A 26,162-nucleotide genomic window follows, 5' to 3' on the forward strand; every position below is an offset into this window, starting at 1 on the left:
ATACATTAACACAGCACCAGCAACAACAACAACAAGATAAATCTCAGAGATATGTTAACACACCAACAAGAACAAGATACATCCCACAGATACCTAGGGCTGTTTTGTTAGCTCTATCTGTATACAAGACTTATTTGTAACACATGACATCTGTTTTGCCTGGCCCATCCGAAAACTTCTCCCCCTTGACTTGGAGTAGAGCTTTGATCGTATGTCTCCATACACATTTGGACTCCTTAGTACCTCATCCCCTCCTGCATTTTTCTTCCCATTGCACGTGGGCACGTCGGAAATATCACCGGTGTCCTTGGCCACTACCGCGCACGCTACCTTGAGGGCGTACCGTACGGGACCCCTTTCTTCGTACTTCTGGAACATATTTACATGGAAAAGCTCCTTAGTGTCAACAATCGATAATTCATAATCCATATCCTTTTTCTTCCGCGTCACAAGATACGGACACTTTCATTGCATCACTAAATGATTATGATCCGGGGGCAGCAGTACAAGAACCCTGTCGCCTGGATTCAGATTCCTGTAAGTGGCTTTCTTGTCATAGTAGCCCTTATAGCGTTCGCGCGCCCTTTCCAGGCCTTGATGTGCAAGCCTGCATGCTTCTTCCAACTTGTTCCGAAACTCAAGAACGTATGTGTATTAGCCCACAGCTCCTTGAGTATTGCAAGTGGACCTCTAACGGTTCTTCCATACAACATCTCGAAAGGCGAGAAATCAAGACCCGATTGTGGTACTTCGTGGTAAGCGAACAAAAGAGCCGGGAGACATCTATCCCAATCAGCAGGTCTCTCCTGGCACATTTTCTTTATCATATTTTTGAGGGTGCCGTTGAACCGCTCTACAAGCCCATTACACATGGGATGCTAAGGCGCCGTCACTAACTGCCTTACTGACAAAAGGCGGTTAACCTCCTTCATAAGCTCCGATGTGAAGTTCGAGCCCCGGTCACTCAAAACCTCCCTCGGGAAACCATAACGCGAAAACATTTCCACAAGAGCCTCCGCCACTTGGATACTTCAATAGTTCTCAGTGGAATAGCGTCAGGATAACTAGAGGCCACGTCAACCAGAGTAAGCACATATCTATTGCCTTTGGGGGATACTGGAGAGATTGGCCCCACAATATCAATCGCCACTCGCTGAAACGGTAGGTCGATGACTGGCATCTTGCCCAGAGGTACGGGAACAACTATTCCCTTCGGGACTGTGCGCTGGCACACGTCACATGAGCGAATGAAGCGCTTAACGTCACTCTGAACACCCGGCCAAAAGAACTCCTCGGTGATCCCAGACCTCGTTTTTTGAACACTCTTTGTCCCGCCATAATGACGTCATGTCCTATGCGTTGCACGGCCTCAAGCATATCTCACGGTAACACCAGCTGTTGGACCCGCCATCCTGAACTAAATATACGCTCCCCGTACAGAAGACCATTTGCCAATTGGTATTCGAATGATGTACGACTCTTCTTTCTTTTCACTTTTTCCCCGACTCTTTCGAAGCAGGCCTTCAGGCTCGGGTCTCTTTTTTTTGCCTAATTGCACTTTCTCCAGGTGTTACGCTCAGGCTCATCGTAAAAGGAATACAGAGCGGACGCTGCGTTGCTCGGACTGTCGCTTGAGCGCTTGTCTCCAGTGCCGACGAGAAACTGACTGCACCTGTCTGGGCTTTCGCGGGCCTTTTCATATTTGGATGTTCTTCAACGTCGAGCATCCTCCACTCGGGATCGGGGTCCTCGACACTTCTTGCACCCTTAATGTTTCCCAAGATGAGATCGTAGATGGGTTCGTGTACGCATTTTGCCACTACCTGCCCAGTATAATATGGCGTGGACACTAGAATCCTGGCATCAGGAAGGTACCTTACTGTGCTATCTAAAAGAGTGACGGCCGACGCTTCCCCTGTAAGATCCTCGTCCTTCACCAGGCTTCTCCGAACCAAAACTGTGCTGGCTCCACTTTCTCTAAGCACCAATATAGGACGGTCCCCTATTTGCCCAACCACCACCGGCATTGCTGCTTTTGACTTGTGCGTTCCACTCACTGCCTCATTTTCCAGCGGCGTTTGCTCTCCTTTAAGCTGTGGAACTTCGGGTGGCGTGACAAGTTCTACCCTAGAGTCTACAACGCATGCAGCTCGGTCCTGCGTTCTGTATCGGCACTCATCCAGAGTATGACCCCTTCTTTTACAACCTTGACACACAGCCTGTGTTTTCTGGGCAGCGCTACTAGTCCGACAGTCAACTGCACGGGGTCCCACGTTGCCGCAGAGCAAACACCTTACTGGCGCCTTAGATACACCGCGATAAGCTCTTGGTTTTGCCGCATCTGTCACTAGGATCTTCTGGGTTTCCTCCTTTGCCTTACTCAAATTTCTTAGCCCTTGAGCCTCGAGGAATTGGTCTGCAGTGTCGGCGAACTCTTCCAATGAACACAACTTTCTTTCTTTCAGGAATAGCACTATCTCTGAGCTGCAACACGCTAAAAATTGCTCTGTAACCGGCTTGTTACGCACCCCTTCGAAACTGTTTTCTGTGTTTGACATATCAAGTCGCCTATCAAAATAGGTGGTCAGCCTGCAGGAAAACTGCTTAGCCGATTCCGAATCCTCAGGTTTCGCAGTGCGAAATCACTCACGAAAACCCTCTGCCGTAAGCCTGAATCTTTAGAAGAGTGCCTTTTTGACTTTCTTGTAGTTCATGGAATCAGCAGCAGGCATCCTTCCAAGAACATTCAGCGCCTCTCCGACTAAACGCATGTTCAATGACGTGGCCCATTCACTGCACTCTCAGCCTTGCCCCAAAGCTATCCGCTTGAATCGTTGCATATATGCGTCCAAATCAACTCTTTTGTCATCGAAAGAAGCCATCAGCTTTCTTGGGCAAACTCTGGCCTGTCTAGGAGATTTTGTACCCGCTAAGGAATGCTGATCATTGTCGGTGATCTCCTCATATCCTCTCGCGGCATGCGCTTGTTTCCACAAAATAAACTCCTTCTCCCATTATATCCTTCTTTTCTCCTGTTCTGCCTCGCGAGCTCTTTTCTCTTCTCGCTCTTCCAACGCGCGAGCTCCTCTCTGCCTCGCGAGCTCTTTTCTCTTGTCGCTCTTCTGCCTCGCGAGCTCTTTTCGTCTGACGTTCTTCTGCTTCACGAGCATTGAGCCCTTTCCTCTCTCCGCCTTTTTGCCTTTTTTCTCCTCGTCACAGAGAAGCATCGCCTCTTCATTGCTTAACCCTAGCTTGAGCGCCAGCTCTAAGGTTTTTGCCAAGTCCATACTTTCTGTCGCCGAGAGGTCGGAAAGATCCGAGACAAAGCAAAAAGAAAAAAGGAAATGTATCCTGGCACAGTCTCGCCACTTTATCACGGGTCTCTTCGGAGAACGCTCGGACCGAAAAAAATGCACTAGGCGACAGCTGTACACACACAAACGTACATTTATTACACCCTACGTGACACACACAGTAGAGCACAAAACTAACAAAACTAACAGAAAACCCAAAGACTATAAATACACACGACCCGGACACACTGCTACCAGCGTGTAATACTAGCGTTCTGCTATTAGTGGTCGGCGTTCGTGCTCACGGTTGGTTCGGTGCGGCTACGGCGTTGTATGGATCCAGTTCCCCGCGTCGAAGCGGCGTTCGACGTGCTTGGGCTGGCGTCGCTGACCGCATCGCTGGCTGCGTCGCTCAAGCTCCCGGTTCAAGCGCCCCTGGAGGTGATGCCGGTGTTGTTGGCGTTGGAGGCACCACCCGGATGGGTGGCAACAGTAATGGAGACACCCCTGGCCGTAGCATTTGGTAGCGTCCTCCGTTGACTCCCTGCAACGGGCTCAGGCACGGCAGGAGTCCACGATGCGAAGCCGTTAAACGCGAGCACACCGAAGCAGTAGCCGGCGTCGCTCTCTTCCAGCCGATGTGTCCCTGACCCGCTGGAGCCTCCGCCTCACTGCTGTTCCCCCCCTGTGCCTTGCTTTCCTTCGCCCTTTTAGAGCCTTCGCATTAGTACACGTAAGCCTTGTTGTTGTCTTCTCTTCTCCACCAATCATCTCTCCCCACCTCACCGAATGCTTCTCCACCAATCATCTCTCTCCACCCCACCAAATGCTTCTCCTTCATCTTCTTTATTCTTCGGTTAATCCACGTTGTCTTCTTCACGCCTCTTTCCTTTAAAATTTAATTTAGTCTCCTTCATATATGTGGCACAAGAACTTCGGCGGTTTGTTCGAGGTTGTCAATCTACGCCCTTAAATTGGCACGTTTGGTCCTGTGTCTGAAACCCCGACAGTTCCACTGTACAAGGGAAAGAGCTTGCTGCCTTTGTGGGGGGCGGCGCCCTTATGGGGTTGAATGGAAGGTGACACAGCCATGCTGATTTGAAAGGTGATTGCCTTACAGAGTACCCGCCGCGGTGGCTCAGTGGTTAGCGCGCTCGGCTACTGGCCCGGAGATCACGGGTTCGAAACCGACCGCGGCGGCTGCGTTTTTATGGAAGCAAAACGTCAAGGCGTCCGTGCGCTGTGCGATGTCAGTGCACGTTAAAGATCCCCATGTGGTCGATATTATTCCACAGCCCTCCACTATGGCAACTCTTTCTTCCTTTCTTCTTTCAGTTTCTTTATTCCTTCCTTTACGGACCCGCCGCGGTGGCTCAGTGGTTAGGGCGCTCGACTACTGATCCGGAGTTTCCGGGTTGGAACCCGACCGCGGCGGCTGCGTTTTTATAGAGGAAAAACGCTAAGGCGTCCGTGTGCTGTGCGATGTCAGTGCACGTTAAAGATCCACAGGTGGTGGAAATTATACCGAAGACGTCCACTACGGCATGACTTCTTCCTTTCTTCTTTAACTCCCTCCTTTATCCCTTCCCTTACGGCGCGGTTCAGGTGTGCAGTGACATATGAGAGAATTACAGCACCATTTCCTTCCCCTAAAATCAATTATTATTATTATTATTATTATTGGAAAGCCGGAACGGGTTCCGTCACCTGAGGAGGGAGCGGTTCCGGCTTCTCCGAGAGTTCGGTTAGATCAATGGGTCGGTTGAATATTGATGAGCGGTTCGCGTCTGAGCGGTTCCATTGGGCCGAGAAGCCGAGGATGTGACTCTAGCCGCGTCTTAATGTTGGCTGTCACGGCGGCCGTAACTGTGGCCGAGACTTCCTTAAGCAGGCTGTCTCGAATTTGGCAAATTGGAAGTGTGAGTCGTCAACTGGGCGAGGGCATTTTCAAGGGACCCGCCTCGGTGGCTCAGTGGATAGGGTGCTCGACTACTGATCCGGAGCTCCCGGGTTCGAACCCGACCGCGGCGGCTGCGTTTTTATGGAGGAAAAACGCTAAGGTGCCCGTGTGCTGTGCGATGTCAGCGCACGTTAAAGATCCCCAGGTGGTCGAAACTATTCCGGAGCCCTCCACTATGGCACCCCTTTCTTGCTTTCTTCTTTCACTTCCTCCCTCATCCCTTCCCTTACGGCGCGGTTCAGGTGTCCAACGATATATGAGACAGATACTGCGCCATTTCCTTTCCCCAAATACCAATTATTATTATTATTATTATTATTATTTTCAAGGGCGGTGAAACGCACGTCAGAGCCAAATCGTGTCGGGTCCGCCAGCACTTGCATCGCTTCCGGAGCTACCTGGACAGTGGGCAAGGAGGACCGAGTCGTTTCTAGCGCGTGAATTTTGACGTGAAGTTGAGCATTTTTTGCCCGGTGAATCTCGAGCGCGGCGGAGGTCCGCAACGTCAAAGAGGGGAGGAGGAAGATTTGCTGGAGGGAAGGTTGGGTAGTATGGGGAGGTGGCAGAGGCCCATCGCGTCAGCCTACCTTGGGCAGTGATGTCTTGGTTGGCGCGCCAGACAGAGGGCCTATAAGCGCCGAAAAATCCCCGTTTTGTTATGCGCGGGCGCCTGGATCACGTGACGCATTTGACTAGTTGATCTAAGAGACTTGGGGTCACGCCCGGGCAAGGCGCCCACCGGAGGTGCTTCTCCGCCTGTGCAATGCACTATCTTGTTGCTAGGCGGGGGGTCTTTCAAAGCGGTTCCAGGGCCAAGGGCCACTGCGCTCTGAGGTTGTTTTCTATGACCGGTCGTGTTGCTCGGTTGTTGCAGCCGTCGGAATTTGGCTTTGCAGTCTTGCGATCTCGTACGTCGGGGGCCACAGCAGACGATGGAGGAGGAATTGCACTCGTGGGGCGCCTTGTTGCCATCTTCTAGGACTGAGACCGTTTGGCCGCATTGTCCGCAGCGCTTGTCTTGAGGATTCGTGCATAAGTCCACGCGGTGACCGTTGCCGCCGCATCGGAAACACGCGGGAATAGTCCACTTATATTCGCGCACCACAGTCACCACACTGTTAGAGGGAAGACAACATGCAACCAAAATTTTGTATTTATGCTCATTTAAGTCTTCTTACGTGGAGGAAAGCGAAAGCATGTGTTTTGAGGAAAAGATAGGCTTTTGAGGAACGGAAAAGCAGGCCGTGTGCTGCGCGATGTTAGTGCATGTCAGTGATCCCCGGATGGTCAAAATTAATCCAGTGACTTCCGCTACGGCACTTCCCTCTGCCTTTCTTCTTCCACTGTTTCCTATAACCCTTCCCTAACTGCGTGGTTCAGATGTCTATAGTGATATGTGCGAACATTACTGCGCCAGTTCCTTTCCTTAAAAACCAGGGTGGCAGTCTGTCTGTTGTTGCCAGGAAGAAAGAAAAGGAAAGTGCACAGGCCTGCTCACTGGCTCAAGCCGAGCCATAATCGCTACCACGTGCAGATAGTAGGAAAGTTGAAAGATGGGATAGAAAGACAGGATAGTAAGGACGCGCTAAAGACAAGGCCGATCCCGGAGGCAGTGCAATACCGGGCCAACCGGTGGCGGGAATGAAGCTTCCTTGAAACTCTCCGCCACATTTCCAAAAATAAGTCCAATTGGACAAGTAACAGATACTCTACGGGTTACGGACATTCGCCGACATTACTGCGCCAGTTCTTTTCCTTAAAAACTAGGGGGGCGGTGGTGGTGGTAGTGGTTTTATTAAAAATAATAGTAAAATGGAAGGAAAAGATTTTTGCTAGCCCCGGCATCTGCCATCGATACTGAAGCACCTGAGCTGGGGCAGCGGAAATAAAGGACAGCAGGCAGAATGGAGAAATGAAATGAAAAAGGTGAGGGGCAGCCGCGTCTTTTTGACCGATACATCTCTGCTTTCGCTCTCTAACCGGGTTAGTTTTTGAACCGCAGCTAGTTTTTAAGAGCATTATCTCTATACTGACGTTTGCCAAAGGCGCGTCTTTCGGCAATAAAGACAATTAGCTGTTTTTTTAACAAATGAAATGACTTAGTGGCTGTCTCGCATATCTCCGTGGACCCTGAAACCGCACCGTAAAAGATAAAGTAGGGAGTTAACAAACAAAGGAAGAAAGAGCTGCCGTAGTAAATGTCTACGCCAAATGTCTACGCACACATCGCACAGCATATGGGCGACTTTTGCGTTTCGCATCTATTGAAACGCGGCCGCCGCGGTCTGTTTCAAACCTGGGTACTCCGGCTAAGTAGGCAAGTGCCTTAAACACTCAGCAGAGCCAACTTGGATGGTGCAATTAAGGTAAAATTGAACTAAATAGCTCGTAACCGCACAAAATCACAGAGCAAAAGCGGGCGCGGGCGCCTCAATTGATACATCCGCATCGTCGCTTCGCTTCGCTGCAGTTGGGAAGAATGATAAGGGAAGAGCACGGACCTGCCCACCCTGTGGCTCAAGCTGAGCCACAATCACTATTTGGCGCTGAAAGTCGGAGGGTAGAAATAATAGGAGAGCAAAGATAGAACGACCCGCGTGCGACAGTGGCGCTAGGCGTAGGGATTCTTGGCTGACAATTATATGAAAGCATTGCTAATCTAACCGCTAAAGCATTGCCAACACATGAAGCCTCCGTAGCTAACACTCTTAAGTCGAACACTGAGACAGTGTTGGCATGGAATATTTAAGGTGTAAGCCTTTCTTGGCTCTTTACCAACTCTTCCTACTCTTCACAATTTCTTCACGACGGTTTCCAAATTTACGATTTCACTGTTGAGTTATAATGTTCACAAATTATTAGACTACTTTTGAATTCGAAGCTATTTGGCCATTCAATTTTGACATATTTAGCGATGTTCAATACGCACCAGCATAAGTCTCAGGGCATTGATTTTGCCAGACACTGCCGTTAAGGTTAATTGAAATTTACAGGATTACACTTAACTCTGCTTAAGAGAGGAAAAGCAAAAGCCTTTATCTGTCCTAATCTCGGCAGCGGCTTTATGACCAGCTCTCGGTGAAGGTGTCGAGGAACGGGGAGGAGGGTTGGGTCGTTAGCCGGTATTCTGATCCGAAGCAGTCCAGGATATACCGGCCTGTGGAGGTTTGCGTAGGCCTCGTGTATTGCGAGCTCTCACCTAGAGCAGCGCCGCAGAGCCCGTGCGAAGACACTCCAGCGAGCGTACAGTTCTGAACTGGACACCATATGGTTGGACGCTGCCTGCACGGGTGTTGAAGCAACCGCAGCCGTGGTGGCCTTCTCTTCATCCTCCCTCCTCACATTAAATCCCTCCTCACACACCGCCCCAGATGTTGCAAAAAAAGCCGCCATCGCAATTGCCATCACCAGTACGGAAGGCTGGTACATATTAACAGACCTTAAAACTGCAATTATAAATTATGCGCGAAGCCGAGTCCACTACCCTACTTTTGGCACACTGGACTCGCCCGACGCACCCCCACTCAGCCACGTTGAGCTTATATGGGTGCCTGCGCACTCCAGAAATCCCGGAAACTAGACCGCCCTCCTTTTAGCCCGAGGTTCCTTAAACCGCGCTCAAGTGGCCTCGGATACGGGATTGGCGATTGAGCGAATGCACTCGTTCAGTGAGATGAATCAGGCCTATAGAGCCTCGCGCAGCTCTACGTCCCGCCCCGCTCCTCCCTAGGTAACAAGCACGCAACAATATAGCGCAAACCAGAGACACACTCTCTCACCTCACCTGTGACAATATCCCACTATCATGCCTCCTCCCCACACCTGCCTCTACCCTGTGCCCAGAAGCCTTCACCTCCTCTCTCCACAACCTCTCCCTCTGCACGGCTGGCCCTCCTCCGCTTGGCCCAGAGGACCCGAAGACATGAGAGAACTAGGAGAGCCTGCTGCGCTCGGAGGTTCTGGTCATGGTGACCATCAGCATCTTCTGGGCTGCCAGTGGCATGGACCTTAGGAACATAAACACATGAGTGCAGTGGAGTCGTGCGGCGACCCAACAATTCCTCGCCAACAATAAAGTTTCTCTCTCTCCCTGTAATCTCTTTCTCTCTTTATTTTATTGATTAAATTTTCTTTAATATTTATTATGTTTTTTCTATCTTTACTTAAATGTAGCGAGAGCTACACTTGGCTACCAGTTCAGCATTTTGCTGTGGTCCGGAGAGGCCAGTGGCGCGCATACACCGTTACCATGACAACTGGAGAGTAGGAGCAGGTGCGGTGAGCATTCGGCGTCGATAGGGCAGTGTCTGCGATGGGGCCGTGCCAGCGATGGGGCTGTGCGTGCATCTTAGTCAGCATTCAGATTAGGGGTTGCTGATACTGCTATCTAGAGGTAAACGTTGCTATTGGTAGTTCCTGTAACTGCCTTCGAAGGTATTAAATGAATTTAAAGGTTGTGGCTGTACCTACCTTCAGAGGTGCAAAATATTACTAAAGGTAGTACCTGTAACTACCGCCGAATGTGGTAATTTGTATTAAACTTCCTTGCTCTTTCTACGTTTTTCAGGTAGTAATTGCTAGTAAGTATAGTTAGAGATTCTACCCGATTGTAGTAATCATTACTGTCTTGATAACATGCAGCTACAGTTGCTACCTTGGTAGTAACAGATGTGACAAGCAGTTACTACCCTGAAAATTAACTACAACTACTTTTATTTAGAGCTTAGATCTCGCTACGTATATACTAGCATAGCTGGGCTAAGCCACCAGTAATTTTATTGTTTTATTCATAACGTTTTCATTTTTTGTGTTATTTACAATACAACTTATAAGTGACAGCACGTGTGGACAACTTCCACGCCAAGAAAGGGTTACAATCAGACAGCACTGCAACCCCTAACGATGCACCCAGGGATTGCGAACGACGCCAGTGCTTCAAACAGAAGGAATTTGTTGTTCCTATTCAGGGCCGTCCATGTGGGGCTAGATTTATTGAAAGAAACTTGTTTTTCTTGCACAGTTGTATGACGTACACTGCTTCAAAATGAAAAGAATGTTGCATGGCAATCTTTTCTTCAAGGTATTAAAAATAGAGACAGTGTAAATATGGAACGTGAAAGATTTAAAGGCCAAAATTCCGGTTTTGTGTAAGAAAGGAAATGGCGCAGTATCTGTCTCACATATGTCGGTGGACACTCGAACCGCGCCGTAAGGGAAGGGATTAAGGAGGGAGTCAAAGAAGAAAGGAGTTAACAGGTGCCGCAGTGCAGAAAAATTGAAAATATTTTGGGGAAAAGGTAGTGGTGGTAGTGGTTTTATTAAAAATAATAGTAAAAAGGAAGGAAAAGATTTTTGCTAGCCCCGGCATCTGCCATCGATACTGAAGCACCTGAGCTGGGGCAGCGGAAATAAAGGACAGCACGCAGAATGGAGAAATGAAATGAAAGAGGTGAGGGGACAGGAATAGATGACAGGGAGAGAAGTAATATGTACAAACTATTTACACAATAAGAAATGTGTCCAGGTTGTGCGCGTGATTAGTTCATTTTAGAGGAATTAAATCACACACGCGCACAGCACTGTGTAGGTTACAACTGGAGTGGGGCGTCCAGTTATTAATCGTTCAAGGTAGAACTCGCGGAGCGTTCGGTCACTGCGTGTAACTACCTGACGGAGAACAGACGGGACGTCAAGCCCGTGTGTTCGACGAATGCACAGACGCTCACCAAAGTTCGCTCACGAGTGCGCGCACTGCCCTGCGGCCACAATAGCGTCTTGATGGAGTCTGGTAGTATGCCCTGCGCCCTATAGGCCGCGAGCATATCGCGACGAGCATCGGCGAATGCGGAGCAGCGAAGGAGCAGATGTTCTAGTGTTTCCAGTGCACCGCATCCGTCAAACACATCACTCGTCGCAATTCCGTGACGCACCCATCGTTCCCCGGGCCACACGCAGCCAATGCGCGCTCGGAGGATCATTGCACGTTGTGACTGTGTAAGCGCGCGACAGCCGGTGACACTGTCGATGCGCTCACCTCCCGCGATGCGTGGGTCGGGGTGCTGCTTTCGTAGATGGTCGTGAATGGCCGCACGCACGTCCTCCAGCGCAAGGGGCAGATCGCTGGCAGGTAGTTGGTGTGCAGCGGTCGCGAGGTCGTCAGCTTCTTCGTTGCCGGCGATGCCGCAGTGACCGGGCACCCACTGTGCACGCACGGCACAACCTCTCTGCGCGAGGCGCTCGATGCGCGAGCGAATTTCCCGCACTAGTGGGGTACCGCGGCCATTAGATTGCAGGCGGCTGAGGGCGGCGCGGGAGTCGCACAGCAGAGCACTCCTGGGCGGCGGAGGGCCGAGGGTGAGCCGCAGGTCCAGCCCGAGCCGGATCCCCATCAACTCAGCCGTGGTGGAGGAGCAAAGGAAGGCTGCGTGTTGCTGGCTATGCAGTCGCAGGGCGGGGATGGTGGCCGCCGCAGCAAGGGAGCAGCTGTCGCGGGCCACTGAGCCGTCGGTGTACACGAGGAGATGGTCCTGGAGCTCCTCGTGTATGACGGCTCTGGCCAGCTGCTGCACAGCGCAGAGGGGTGTGCTCCGCTTTCCCGCGATGCCGACGATCTCTCGCTGTACCTCCGAGGCAGCAGGCCAGGGCGCGCAGGAGCCGTAGGGGGGTGGGCCTTGGGACAATTGCTCATACTCAAGCAGCGCCGCGCCCATTCGTGAGCGCGGGTGCGAGCGCATACGCTGCAGAAGCGAGCCGCCGTCCGGTGCGCGGTGAAGCCGGTCGATGTGATTCAGTGCCCTGCACGCTGCTTGGAGCTCAAGGGGCCACGCTCCTGCCTCGGCCAGCGTTGCGGCGCACTGCGAGTTTTTGGGCGGGCCTAGGCACACGCGCAGGGACTTGCGGTGCTGAAGCTCGAGCTTCTTCCAGCACGGCTTGCGCACCGTGACGAGCGGCAGCGCATAGAGCACAGCCTCCAAAGCTGCGGCATTGTATAGACGCAGCGCGGCTTGCTGGGAGATGCCCTGGCCTCGAGCGGTGAGCTTGTGCACGGCGGCGGTGAACCTCTTCATCTGCAGACAGGCCTTGGTCGCCGCGGGGCGGAAGGAAATGGGCCAGTAGATGTCCAGACCAAGGTACCACACCGATTTACGCCAAGGAATCGGAGTCCCGTCCAGTGAGCGGACCATTGTTTCCTGTGTGCTGTTGCTGAAAAGCAGACAGGGCAGCGACGTAGCATCTGACTGTCCTATTCACGCCAGCGGTATGCTTCCCTTGTGGCGTTTCATGACAGCGATAAGCAGACGCAGGCCTTATCGCTTGCGTTGGCGTAAATCGCTCAGCCAGCGCCTGCCTCACAGCCCTGTCAACTTTTATTCGGCAGCACACTGGGCCTATTGATATGTTCATTCCTGCGCAGACCGTTTGAGAGCACTGTAATCGCGGCGCGCAAGCGGGCAGGTCACGTGATATTTTTGTATTTTGCGGGCACCTGCAGTGACCGAGAAAATGCCAATACTTATTAGATGGAAACTTAGACACTGTCCAATCAGACCTAATGCGGGCCCTTCTACAACTGTCTCTTTGGAAATTTTCGTCTATCTTCTTTGCTTGCGAATTTTTTTAGTTAATCTTGAGTAATTATGCAATAACAACCATACAAAAAAGTGTGACTTGCTCCATACAATACCCAGCAGCATACATCTAGTCGGGTCGTCGTAGAGCGCCGTGACATAATTTTAAGCCTTGGTTAAAGATAGCCGGGACACCCTGTATATCTAAAGAAAAATGTACCACTCGGAAATTAAGACAAATACCTGGCCCTGTTGCTACGTTACCGGCACCTCGCTATTCGGAGTGATACAAGCACGAAGATAGGGCAACGTAACAAAGCACGAAGAGAACAAACTATCATAAAATGATGTTTGTTGTGGCCAGTCGTGTGTTTTTCGCCCCTGCGTCGTGTGTCGGAAGGAACCGGGAGGTATTTGAATATTTATTTTTACCATTAAAATCCTTGTCATGACGTGACGTCACCTCACCTTTCGTAGATGGCGCTGGCTCCGCACAATAAGCAGCCATGTTTTGAAAGTATGGTTTTTTATGTAAACAGTGTTATCACTCTACATCCACCATGTAGAACAGTCGTAAAAGCTATACTGCTAGATGCAATGATAGCTGAACCACCTGTGAGATAATCGTTTCGCCTAAACAAGGTTTGTACACTTGTAAGAATTCGGTCAGGACAGGTGGCAGAAATCATTGCTCAAATGCCCTGTTTACATGTAATAGTCGCGAACTCTATATTTGTCTATCTGGCGCGCATGGGATACATTTTTGTTGATCCATTACGGCGTGAACCTCCGTGAATATGGACGGTTTTAGAGAGCCATGCCAATGGTGCCTAAAAGTGGATGCCAAGAGGCTTGGAGTACGGAAGTAAACTTGTGTTCATATCCAAGGCATTTATGAAAGTGTCATCACCGCGTTGTCCCTGACTATGCGCTTACTTTATGCTGTATTACGCTATGAAAAAAAAAATTTCAACAAAATTGCAGATTTTGTACTTCCGGATACATATGTGCTTTTGTTATGACCATTTCTTCATTATCATAAATAGTTTAAGCCCACAAGTTCTTGTTAACAACGTATTCTTTGTTTTGAAGAAATCCTAATTCACTATCGCCACTGTGACATTTTATGTAGCTTTTTCTTGCTTATCTCGCTAACTAGTCGGCCTCAATGCGTCAATGCTTTTGGCATTCCTAGTTCAGTGCCGAGTAATAGGCCCCTATTGCCTCACTGCACACTTTCGCTGAAAGCGATGATTATCTCCATTGGTCATCTGTGCAAACAGATTAAATTGTCTTTCTTGCTTCTCTTGCGATGGTCCCTTTCCCGCTTGGCTTAATTACTACTTTAGTCCTGCTTTGTTTACACCGTCGCTTAGCTGCTGACATCAAGTTGTCCAGTTCGGTTTCGGCAAATTCCCAGCCTTGCCACCTCCCCGAGTACACTCATATGCGTGTCCTTATGCAGCGCTGTACAGAAGGTGAGTTTTCCTAACAAGTTTGGGCTCCCTGGAAGAACTCTTTGAAAAAAATCAGACACAAGCACTAACCAATACAGCTGGCCGTGGAGGCCTGATTGGGAGGGCAAAATGGAACCCGAGGGCATCAGGGGAGAATTCCAGCTCCCGCCTGGCTGCATTCGCACGCTTCTGAGCTAAGAGATATCAGTGGCATATTCCCTGAGGCTTTTTGACCCCGCCCCCAACCTTCCTGTCGACAGTTCCTTCTGTTTACCTCCTCTGTTTAGTGCCTCTCTTCCGGCCTGTGCTTTTGAGGATTAGGTTCGGTATTTGTTCATTGACACCGCATAATTTGTTTTGTTACTGGCGCGTTGGCTCAATTCATTTCCTCAAGCAAATAAAAAGCATAATGCGTCTCAATGAGGGGAGGTATAATTGAGAACAATAACCTATAAATGTATTCGCTGTCCGGAAATCACCTCAGTTTTAATGACTGATCAACGCGTGGCTACACTTCTTGTTTTGGCCTCGAATGTGCTATAAATGCGTCCGCCAGCGGCCGCATTTACGGAGAGTGCGTGTGTTCATTGTGCGACACATTATCGCATGGTTGTTTTTTTAGTGACAAAAGTGTTTTTGCTAACCTTACGGTGATAGTGGATTTTTATGGTGCAACAGCATCTGCGGACAAAGAGCGCCATGGCGCAATGCATTTTCGTTTGCTCATGGTGAGGTGATAGCCCCATTTTGCTAAGGTGAATTAAATCTGGCATGTGCGCATCTAACTAATAAGAGCCTACTAAACTAACTATTCCCTTTGTTATTTTGTGTTGTGCAACGCAGGCTTCATAGGCATGTGTACGACGAGGAAAATGGGGAAGCCGACCAGCAATGAAAATTGCCTGAAAATTGGCTTTTGAGGAAAGGAAATGGCGCAGTACTTTCCTCACATCTCGGCGGGCAAACGAACCGCGTCGTAAGGGAAGGGGCGAAGATGGGAGTGAAAGAAGAAAGCCAGAAAGGGGCGCCATAGTGGATGCCTCCTAAATAATTTCGACCACCTGGGGAGGAAGGGAGGGAAAACTTTATTACGCCGAAGGGAGTTTAGGGCACGTACGACCTATTCCGCCAGGCACTGGAAGAGGATGTGGTTGAGTGTGGTGAGTGGGTGGGTGTACAGAGAACAGGTGGGCATGTAGGCTCCCGGTTGGATCTGGGGGAGGATAGAGGGAGATGGGAGGGTGCGGGTCTGAAGGAGTCTTTAGAGGAACTGTTGGCATTTATCCAGGGAGGGGTGGGGGGGGGGGGGGGCTAGAGCTCGAACCCTCCCATATTGGCTTGCGTCAGCTCGCTGAAGGTCTGTATGCACTCCCGGGAAGAGTCCGGCTCAGAGACCGCCACCGCCCGGTTTATGGGCGCTGTGAGCGCGCGAAGCGAGTGGACATACAGCGCATCGTCTCCACCAACTTTTGGCTGGAGCCACGGTTCCTGGGCCGGAACCCCGTCAACACAGCCGCATCTGTGTTCGCGAAGTCGACAGCTACCTGTGGACACCACTCACACACAGGTGGGGCAACATTTACGCATTTTAGGGCCGATCCTCACTTGCTTTTCGTGGCGACGGCGCTAGGCCTAACGCCTACGCCGACGCTCGGCCGTGAGTGAGTCGCCCACCCGTGTCAAGATGGCTGCCCAAAAAGTACAACGCGGCTACGACCCGGACGCCATGGCCTGGTCCGAGGTTCCTTCAGCTCCAACACCTGAGAGTCCGGATTCTGCGCCCATACAGAACCCCAGGCTCTTCAAACTTGTGGAACGCCACTCCCGCAAGCGGGACGCCGCCTCCAAGAAAGCGGACGCCACGTCGGCAGGCCGTTCAACACGGCACAGCGCTGCTGCGCGCGCTGCAGCGCTTCACGGAGGGGCCCAGTCTAAGACCGGACCCTCTTGGAAACCAAAGCCACTGCCGCGTCTTCATCCAGAAGACATCGTCATCATCCTGAAGCCCCGGGTGACCGTCGCTCTCAGGGATGTCTACCAACATGGCGAGCTGGGAGCAGCGTTCGCGGACTACCTGGGCGCCAAGGCCGCAGCATCCCTCAGCCTGCTCCCCACATGGGAGCAAAACCTGATCGTCGCAGGCACCAGAGAGCCGCACGTCGCGGACAAGCTTCTGCGGGATTTTCAACTAACATCACCGAAGGGCCAGCTCTCCATGTACGGCCAGTTGAAACTCACTGGAGACGTGTGCCGCGGCGTCATCACCATGGCCAAGCACGAGACCAGTGAGTCCCTCCAAAACAAGATCCAGTGGTGTGCTGGAGAGCTTGCCGATATCCGCAAGATTGGCAAATCCGACGTCGCGTCGCTCACCTTCGTGGGAAAAGTGGTGCCGCGATATGTGCATTACAACTCTGAGGTGACCCTTGTGCGTCCGTACAAGAGAACCATTGCGGCCTGCGTGCGGTGCGGCACTGTGGGAAACCGAGCAGACACCTGCCCCTGCCCGGATGAAAAGTGCGGCCTGTGTGGCCAAACGGCGCCGACCGTCGACGGAGTCAAGGCGCAGCATGAATGCAGTCTGTCCTGTGCAGTCTGTGGGCAAGCCCACGCTACCAACTCCCGCGACTGCACGGGAAAATTCCGGCAGCTCAAGGTGCATGGCCCCAAGGCTAAGCGCCCAGAGGTGCCAAAAAACCAGCGACCTGGCAAGCAGCCAAGTCATTCAAAACCAGGTGCCGGTGGCGGAACGCCGCGTGGTGCTCACGGCACCGACCACAAGACATCGTCACCTTCTTCACCGTCGGTGAAACCAGCGCCCGGGAAGAAGATGGCGCCTCCACCGCCCAGCGGCAGAGACACTGGCCACTTCCCGGCCCTCAAGACAATTGGCGCTGCCGACGCCCGGGCATCAGCGCCTCAACACCACAAACAGGTGAGCAGTTGGGCTGAGATCGCCTCCTCTTCCTCCCATCCCTCACCCTCCCCCGTAACCGTCTCCGCACTTGACGCGGAATTCAAAAAACAGATAGTCGTGCTCCGGGCACAGAATGAGCTTTTGCTCAACAAAATTCAAAATTTAGAATCAAAATTGGCGTCCTCCGCACCGAGCCCTCAGAACTCGGACGCGATGGAGAGCGACGCGGAAATCTCGCCTGCCCTCGTGACAGCCATCTCTGCGATGGAGGAGCGCTTAACCTCTAAATTGCGATATATGATCGAGACCGCCATGGACCAGATCTTGACAAAGGTCAAATCTGCCGTCCCCGCGGTGGTCTCAAACCACATCTCGGACAACCCCCGCCTCCTCCGTCGGACGGACCCATTAGGGACGTATCCCGCCCTTCAAAATTCACCCGTCTGATTATTGATTCGGACAATGAGGACAACTGCCCCGCTCCTTCCGTCATCACCCCCTTGATGGCGCAAGTAGCTGGCTCTGAGGCAGCCAATTCCTCCTCCTCCCCCCCAAGAATTTTAAATCATGGCGAGACACCTTAATCAAAGGAATTCCGCCATCTCCAATTCGGCCATGTGAACTTCAATAACACAGTGGAACTGTAGAGGCTTTAAGGACCGCACTAAGCGGGCCAATTTCCGCCTCTACCTTGAAAATTTCGAGTCCTTACCAGCCGTGGTTGCCCTCCAAGAGCCAGGCCTGGGCGCCACAATTTCAAATTACACGACGTTCCAACAGGATCCCGCGTCTTGTCTTCTTGTCCACAAAGACTACACAGCAAATCTAGTGGATCTCGACCTCCCACTAGAGTACTCTTATGTAATGGTGACCCTCCTACCAGTCCGCCGCAGGGACCCACCGTTGCATATACTCAACGTGTACTGCTCTCCCAAACTAAAGCGAGTGACTTTTGCGGACCTCTTTAGCCGCGCGCTAAGAGTAGCGGGCCGCGATCCCCTGCTCATTGTGGGCGACTTTAACGCTCCCAGTCAGCAATGGGGGTATCGCAAGGAGGAGTCACGCGGGCGTAAGCTGGCGGAGCTTGCGTCCACGTTGGGCCTCACCCTCCACACGGACCCTGTCCACCCAACCCGGCTAGGAAATTCCGTGACACGGGATACGTGTCCGGACTTAACCTTCACTCACAACATACAACACGCAGACTGGCTCAACACCGAGGAGACCCTCGGTAGCGACCACTGCATCATTAACACTACACTACGCACACGCCCCCTCAAGCGTCCCAGAATACAAGCCCATATCCCAGATTGGACGAAATTTAGGCAAAATTTTAACTCACTTGATAATACACCCATTTCCGCGCAAGGCTACACAGCATGGTCCCAACAGCTGCTGGCACACCTTTCCTCGCATGAAACACACATCCAGCTCTCAGAGGCGGTCACGGACGTAGATAACCACCTTCTGCACCTCTGGGAAGCCCGTCGCAGCCTCGTCCGCCGTTGGCGACGCCAGAAACACAACAGAAAGCTTAAAGCTCGAATTGCCGAGCTTACCCAGAAAGCGGCAGAGTACGCGGCCCAACTCGCCGACTCCAACTGGGTAGATAGATGCAACACGGCCGCGCGACAAATGTCCAGCCGAAACACTTGGTGTCTCTTTCGAGCCCTAATCGACCCAACCCAAACACGAACCGAAACACAAAAACATTTGCAGTGAGCCATGCACCATTTTCCTGGCAACACGACTCAACTGGCACAGAAACTTCGGGACCAGTATCTGTGTACAGCCCAAGACCCCCGTGGATCTGCGTACTCTTATGCAGGCAGAGAGAACACGGAGCTGGATCAACCTTTCCAGCTCCATGATCTGCGGGCGGCTCTCGCCAAAATGAAACGGGGCACTGCGCCAGGACGGGATAAGGTCACCGTCAAGCTTTTGACGAACCTGCCCGACTTGGCATACCAGTCCCTCCTGGAATACGTCAATGCGATTTGGCGCGGGGACACCCCCCTGCCAATCGAATGGAAAACGGCTTTGGTGACTTTTATTCCTAAAGCTGGCAAACCAATTGACACAGATAACCTCCGCCCCATCTCTCTCACCTCATGTGTGGGCAAACTAATTGAGACGATGGTGCGGGATCGGTTATCTACATATCTTGAACACATACAAGTCTTTGCGAGCACCATGTTCGGATTCCGCCCACACAGATCCGCACAGGATGTCCTCCTGCAACTCAATCGGGAAGTCCTTGACCCCCTCGAATGCCCCCATAATGACCGGGTAGTACTCGCCCTGAATCTTAAAGGGGCATTTGACAATGTAACACATGAGATCATACTCACTAACCTAAGTCACACCGACTGTGGCCTCAACACATTCCAATACATAATGCCAATTTTTAATGGATCGTCAATTCTACATTCGAATTCAAGATAGAGACCACGGTCCTTACCTACTCGGCACGCTGGGAACCCCTCAAGGCGCGGTACTTTCCCCGCTGCTCTTTAATCTGGCCATGATGCACCTGCCGGCCCAGCTGAGTGGTGTCGCCGGCGTGCAGCACGCCCTGTACGCCGATGACATCACTCTGTGGGCCACACAGGGCAGCACAGGAGACATTGAAACCGGCCTGCAAACAGCTGCGACGATAGTAGACCGCTACGCCCGCCGCTGCGGTCTTCAATGTTCCCCTCAAAAATCGGAATTTGTGCACCTCCGCCCCTCACAGAAGTGCACAACTAAAATATCTCTCTCTCTTGAGAGCGGTCCCATACGCGAAAGTGATGAGATACGGGTACTCGGACTCTACATCCACAAACACAGGCGGCCAGACACTACATTGGCCAAACTCCGTAAGGTGGGGGACCAGGTGGGCCGCATGGTCCGCCGGGTTTCCAACAAACGCGGAGGGTTACGAAGTAAGGATGCCTTGCGGCAGGCAAACGCCTTCGTAACTAGTCGAATTCTCTATTCGACTCCTTATCTCCACCTACGGAAACAAGACAAGGACGCCCTTGAGGTCATCCTTCGCAAAATTGTTAAACGTGCCCTTGACCTCCCCATCACTACTTCAAACAGCCGGCTTATGGCTCTTGGGGTGGTGAACACTTTCCGGGAGCTCCGGGAGGCGCACCTTACAAACCAGTACACGCGCCTGTCGCTAACGGAGTCGGGTCGCCGCCTTCTTGCTCGACTCCATATCCAACACACCCCTCCAATGGAAGACAGGTTTCGCATCCCGGAACTGTGGAGACGTGCCCTCCACGTGCGGCCTCTTTCAGCAAACATGTCACACGAAGACCATAATGGTCGGCGCCTGGCACGAGCGGAAACGCTAGCCCGATATTATGGCAACAAAACAGGTGTCTACTACGTGGACGTCTCCGGCCCTCACCACGGTGGATGGTACACGGCCGCGGTAGTTCACAACAGCAACACAGTTAACGGCCTAACTTTCAGAGCCCGCAGTGTAACACAAGCAGAAGAGGTCGCGATTGCTCTCGCGGCCTCACATTCCAATTCAAAATACATAATCACCGACTCGCGAGGGGCCTGTCGGAACGTCGAACAAGGCTGCACTTCCTTCCTAGCCTATCGAATATACCAAAATTGCATACGGGATACGGACCCCGCACACCATTACCTCATATGGGCCCCTGCTCATCAGGGGTTGGCAGGAAACGAGGCAGCAGACGCAGCCGCCCACGCGCTCTCTCACCGGGCTGTTTTCTCCTCCCCATCCGATCAGGAACCCGATTTTAATCCGGTCTATACATTCAAAGATATTACTACATATTATCAAAATTGTCATCGCCTTTACCCTAGTCCATGTAAAGGCCTGAAGAAGGCGGATGAGCGGCTCCTTCTCCGCCTTCTCACCAATACAATGCTGTGCCCGGCAGCGCTAAAACATTTTGACCCCTCCTTTAGTGGCAGCTGCCCACACTGTAGTGCAGTGTCCTCTGACACCTATCACATGGTTTGGGCCTGCCCCTCCAACCCCGCTATTCCCCCCATCCCCAACCCAACCCGGGAGGACTGGGAGGTGACCCTGCTCGGCTGCCACGACTTACAGGCCCAACAAGCCTTAGTCGGGCGCGCCCGGGCGGCGGCAACCGCCACTGGGGTCCCATACTAGGGACCTCCACCTAGTGCTTGTACGGATCGGTCCCTTACGGGCTGATCCAAACATACCTCCTATTCATCCGTAATAAATGTTTTCACCACCACCACCCGGTTTATAAACGCCCAAGCGTGGTCATTGGCGGTCTCTTTGCCGGGATTACCGGAGTACACCCCCACCCAGATCAGCTCCACATGGCGGTGCGGGTACGCGGGGAGCGAGTTCAGAAATAAACGAACTTATCGAGGCTCAGAAGCATGCAAAATACATTCCTACCACCTGGGGATCTTTGACGTCCGCTGAAATCAAGCAGCACAACTGCCTTTTCGCCGCTACCGAAACGCGGCCGCTGCGGCCGGGTTCGAAGCCAGGTACTCCGGCTCAGTATCCGAATACACTAACCCCTGAGCCACCGCAGCGGGTGCACAGTAGCGACATCTGATGTTATTTTCATAGAGAAAATGTTTCCTCTGTTCCCCGGTCTCTTCCAGCTCTGCAACCGACGGTATTATGGATGGCCATCTAGCCCAGATGAGGTACAACGACGCACTGGGCCAGTTGGCACCTTCTGACCGTTCAAGCAGACGCTGGACAAGTTCGATTGTGAAGAAATCAGTGAGTGAAAATAAGTCTTGCTGCACAGTTCTTTAAGCGAAGTACCCATAATAAACCTTAAACTAGAGAAGGCGCACATTCGCACACCAATCTAATGCCGTTTCTCTTGTGCAAGGATATTTATAAAATAAACATCGCGCATACCACTGTAATGATCTTTCTCTCGTGCAAAGATATTTGAAAATTAAACATCGAACATATTCCTAATCCGTGCACAAATGTCTATTCTTAAGAAAATGCCATTATTGGAAAAGTAGCACACACCTCTTTTTCTTTATCATAGATTGGAAGGAAGATATAGAAAAATTCGATATGACTGATGAAAACTTTTCATCTTTAGAATAACAAGTAGTTCAAGGTGTACATTTCGTTTTTTTTTAATTTCTTTTCCTTCTGGTTTTACTTTTTTCGGGTACATTGAGATGTGTAGGCATTTGATTTTGAATGTTCTCTTGATTTTATTTGGTTGCGCATTTCCTAATAATTTGTGTTTGAGTAAATAGCTTGAATCCCTTCTTTCACCTTGTCCTGGCCGTTGTAACTTTTGCGTTGTTCTATATGAACTTCAAACTGCATTTCTCCTGCATGTGCTGCGACTGTGCTCCGTTGTGCACTGCAGATATGTGCCATCTTTCTTCTGTTACCAATGTAAATATCAATTCTGACTGTTTTAAATTATGACCGAATTAACAGTTGCAACTGCCTGACGAGGGTACTTTGCCGCTTTCAAGCATTTAATTTCAATTTGCTGCTTCATGTCCCTATCAAAACTGTATTGTTGTTGAAGAAATTAAAAAAAAGTACTGATTGAAGTAGCTGGATTTGTGTCAATCGTAACCTTGTAGCCTGAATATAGAGCTTTAAAAGGAAGTCGAAAATAGTGACTAGTTTCAAGCATATATTCTGGTATTAACTCGTAATTTCGTTCAAAAATGGAGATGTATGTCCGGATGTTTATCTTTTTACTCTGAAGCAAGAAAAAAATCTCAAACTGAAAGCGAGAACAAAAACTGATATCGATGTGAAGCACCCAGTGCTACTTTCGAAGCGTAAATCACGAGAGCACGGTTAATCATATATTTTATGCATCCGGGTGATAGAACCTTTTGCTTTCGTCTGCATAAGCTGATACAAGCAAAGAAATCAGTGTTGCAACATATTCTTGGAAGCTTATCAAAGACGATACTAAAACCCACTCTCGAAGTCGTTATTTCATGTACACATTTTTTATTCTCGTGTAATTTCTTTGAGGAAATATAAGGTTGGCGCTTAATGACATTAATAAACCTTGAGGAAAACTAGTAATACCAAGACATCACACAAAGTACGAGTCTCTATTTTCCTGCTGATCAGCAAATAAATCATTTAACAATTATCTTGTGTTTCAGAAAACAGAAAGGCAGGGTAAATACCAATTACAAAAGAAAACGTGCCTGTGAAATTTGGCTTTAAAACGGGTTCAATAATAAGCGTACGAAAAACGCTCTTCAGACGGAGTACAAGACAATAGAAATACTTAACCGATCCTTCACTCATCTTATAAAATTCTGGATAGAGTAAGCGCCCTTGAAGAAATAAGTAGGAACATCATGCTATCGTCAAGAGGAAAAGCAATAGAAAAAAATGGAAGGATAACTACCAGCGTGTAACCCGAATGTTTTAGCTTTGGCAGCGGTGTGAAAGAAAAACAATGTTCATTACCATGTAAGGTTTTCTTCTCGTTAAGCAAGACAGCCGACCATGAATCCAGACTCGCCGAGGTTTGCTCCAATGCTCTGTAGCGAATGTTTCTCGAAAGATGGTTTACAGCAGTGGCAATTAACCTTTGCCCCTGTTTAGACACACTGGCTAGACGGTGCGAACTACAATACTGAGCGCCCGTGTGAAGAGTAACATGAGCCACCTTAGCAGGCTGTGGTGTTCGAAACTGGGTCTCTCCCCGGAAAGGTGCAGCATGGTTTGTGCTCGAGCGCAAACCCCTAAGAAAGTCGGACGCACGCCGCGGCGGGAGACACTTCTCCCATTATTGTACGGGGATGGGCTTTGAACCCAACACATCCCGCGGTTGTGGCGGACGCTCAAGCCACTAGGCCACCCGTTGTCAACTAACCTCTCCCTCTTTTTTCTCCTACTCTTCTCACTCCCACGTATACTTTTCATGGGGAGAGAGAGAGAGATTATCCCTTCTCCAACGTCGTACCTGCCAGCTGAGGCAGGTTGTGCAGCGGATGCAGACGACGACAACGTGAAACTGAGGAAGGAGCCAATAAGACCTAGCGTTCTGCGAGAACGAAAATCACTTAGCGAGGCTTAGATATCGCCATAAGTCACAGCATTCTTGCTTTTCTTATTTAAAGAGCAGCGCTAGAAAAACAGAAAGACGCAGTATGACGGTCTGTACGACACTGTTCTATAAAGATTTGCTACAACAAGCCCGCTCTTCAGTCCTTTCTTTTCTTGCATTCGTAGTCTTAAGATTTAACATTCGATTTAGGTTATGAGCGGGACTCTCCGGAGCACACGCATCCTTTGTTGGCGTAGTGTACACTATACTACCCTTTAACACAATAATGCGGCATTCACCTACTATCTTCTCCAAATAACTTCACCTACTTCCGATAAGTATCGCATAGGAAGTATGAACTCTCCTTGACAAAGCTTAACCCTTCCAGTACCGTTGTCGCTCCCCGAATGCCCCTCTTTAGCGAAAGAAGCCGCTGTCCCCGCAACACTGTGCCCGAGGTGGAGCGCCGAAGCGAAGAAAAGCTGCGTCAGCGAACACTGCTGGGATGAGCGATGAGAAGTTGGCGCAAATTCCTCCGGAAAAGAAGCCACAGTGTGCACCATAATACAACCCCACCTTCGAGGAGAAGCTTGAGATCCTTGAAAGCCCCCTCAGTCAGTCGTATTCAGCGTGCAAGAGATTGTGGTATAAGCGAGAGAATTCGTCTTCATGGATCCGCAGCTTTTGAGCGCGTCTTCCAGAAGGGAATCGGAGCGCATTTCACCTGTGTGCCGCATGGGGCAACCTGTGTGCAACAACGATACGATTTCGGCATCACGGCGCAAATATACGTCTGACATCCGACTCATCATCAGGTGATCCCGGCACATCAGTTTTTAGAGCGCAATCTCGGCTCCTCCTATACAGAGTTACACTGGGCTACCAGTCGAGCATTTCGCCGTGAGCCAGGGTAGATAGTCGTGCGCATGCGCCGCTACCATGGCAACCAGAGAGCAGCAGAAGTTGCGGCGTCTGCTCCGCCGCGCCCGCGCTCCTGCTCCACCATCGGAGCCGTGCGTGACATCACGCGTATGAGCAGTTGTGCGCATGCACCCTTACCATGATAACCACAGAGACCCCGCAGGTGCGCCGCGCGCTTGATTGCCGCCTCGCCACTGTATCACCCTAACCGCTCATGGCATGCGCAGCATTGCGTATAAAAGGAGATCTACTGGCGGCTGATACCGGTGTCCATGGTATCTGATACTTGATTTAATATCTGCTGCGGGCCTATGGACCAAAGGTATTAAACTTATTTTTGGATTATGGCTGAGTGCTTGGCTTGGAAGCGCTCTGGCACGGGTGAGCCCAGTATTGCACTGCCTCCGGGACCGGCCCTGGGCATATTAGCGCGCGCCTTTTCTTTTTTGTCTTTGCACTACTGTCCTTTAACTCTCCTACTTTCACTGCGGCATCGCCGGCAACGAAGAAGCTGACGACCTCGCGACCGCTGCACACCAACTATCTGCCAGCGATCTGCCCCTTGCGCTGGAGGACGTGCGTGCGGCCATCCACGACCATCTCCGAAAGCAGCACCCCGGTCCACGCATTGCGGGAGGGGAGCGCATCGACAGTGTCACCGGCTGTCGCGCACTTACACGGTCGCCACGTGTAATGATCCTCCGCGCGCGCATTGGCTGCGTGTGGCCAGGGGAACGACGGGTGCGTCACGGAATCGCGACGAGTGATGTGTGTGACGGATGCGGTGCATTGGAAACACTAGAACACCTGCTCCTTCACTGTGCCGCGTTCGCCGATGCTCGTCGCGATATGCTCGCTGCCTATAGGGCGCAGGGCATACTACCAGACTCCATCAAGACGCTATTGTGGCCGCAGGGCAGTGCGCGCACTCGTGAGCGAACTTTGGTGAGCCTCTGTGCATTCCTCGAACACACGGGCTTGACGTCCCGTCTGTTCTCCGTCAGGTAGTTACACG

Source organism: Amblyomma americanum, chromosome 5 (assembly GCF_052857255.1).
Source record: "Amblyomma americanum isolate KBUSLIRL-KWMA chromosome 5, ASM5285725v1, whole genome shotgun sequence".
Lineage (NCBI taxonomy): Eukaryota > Metazoa > Arthropoda > Arachnida > Ixodida > Ixodidae > Amblyomma > Amblyomma americanum.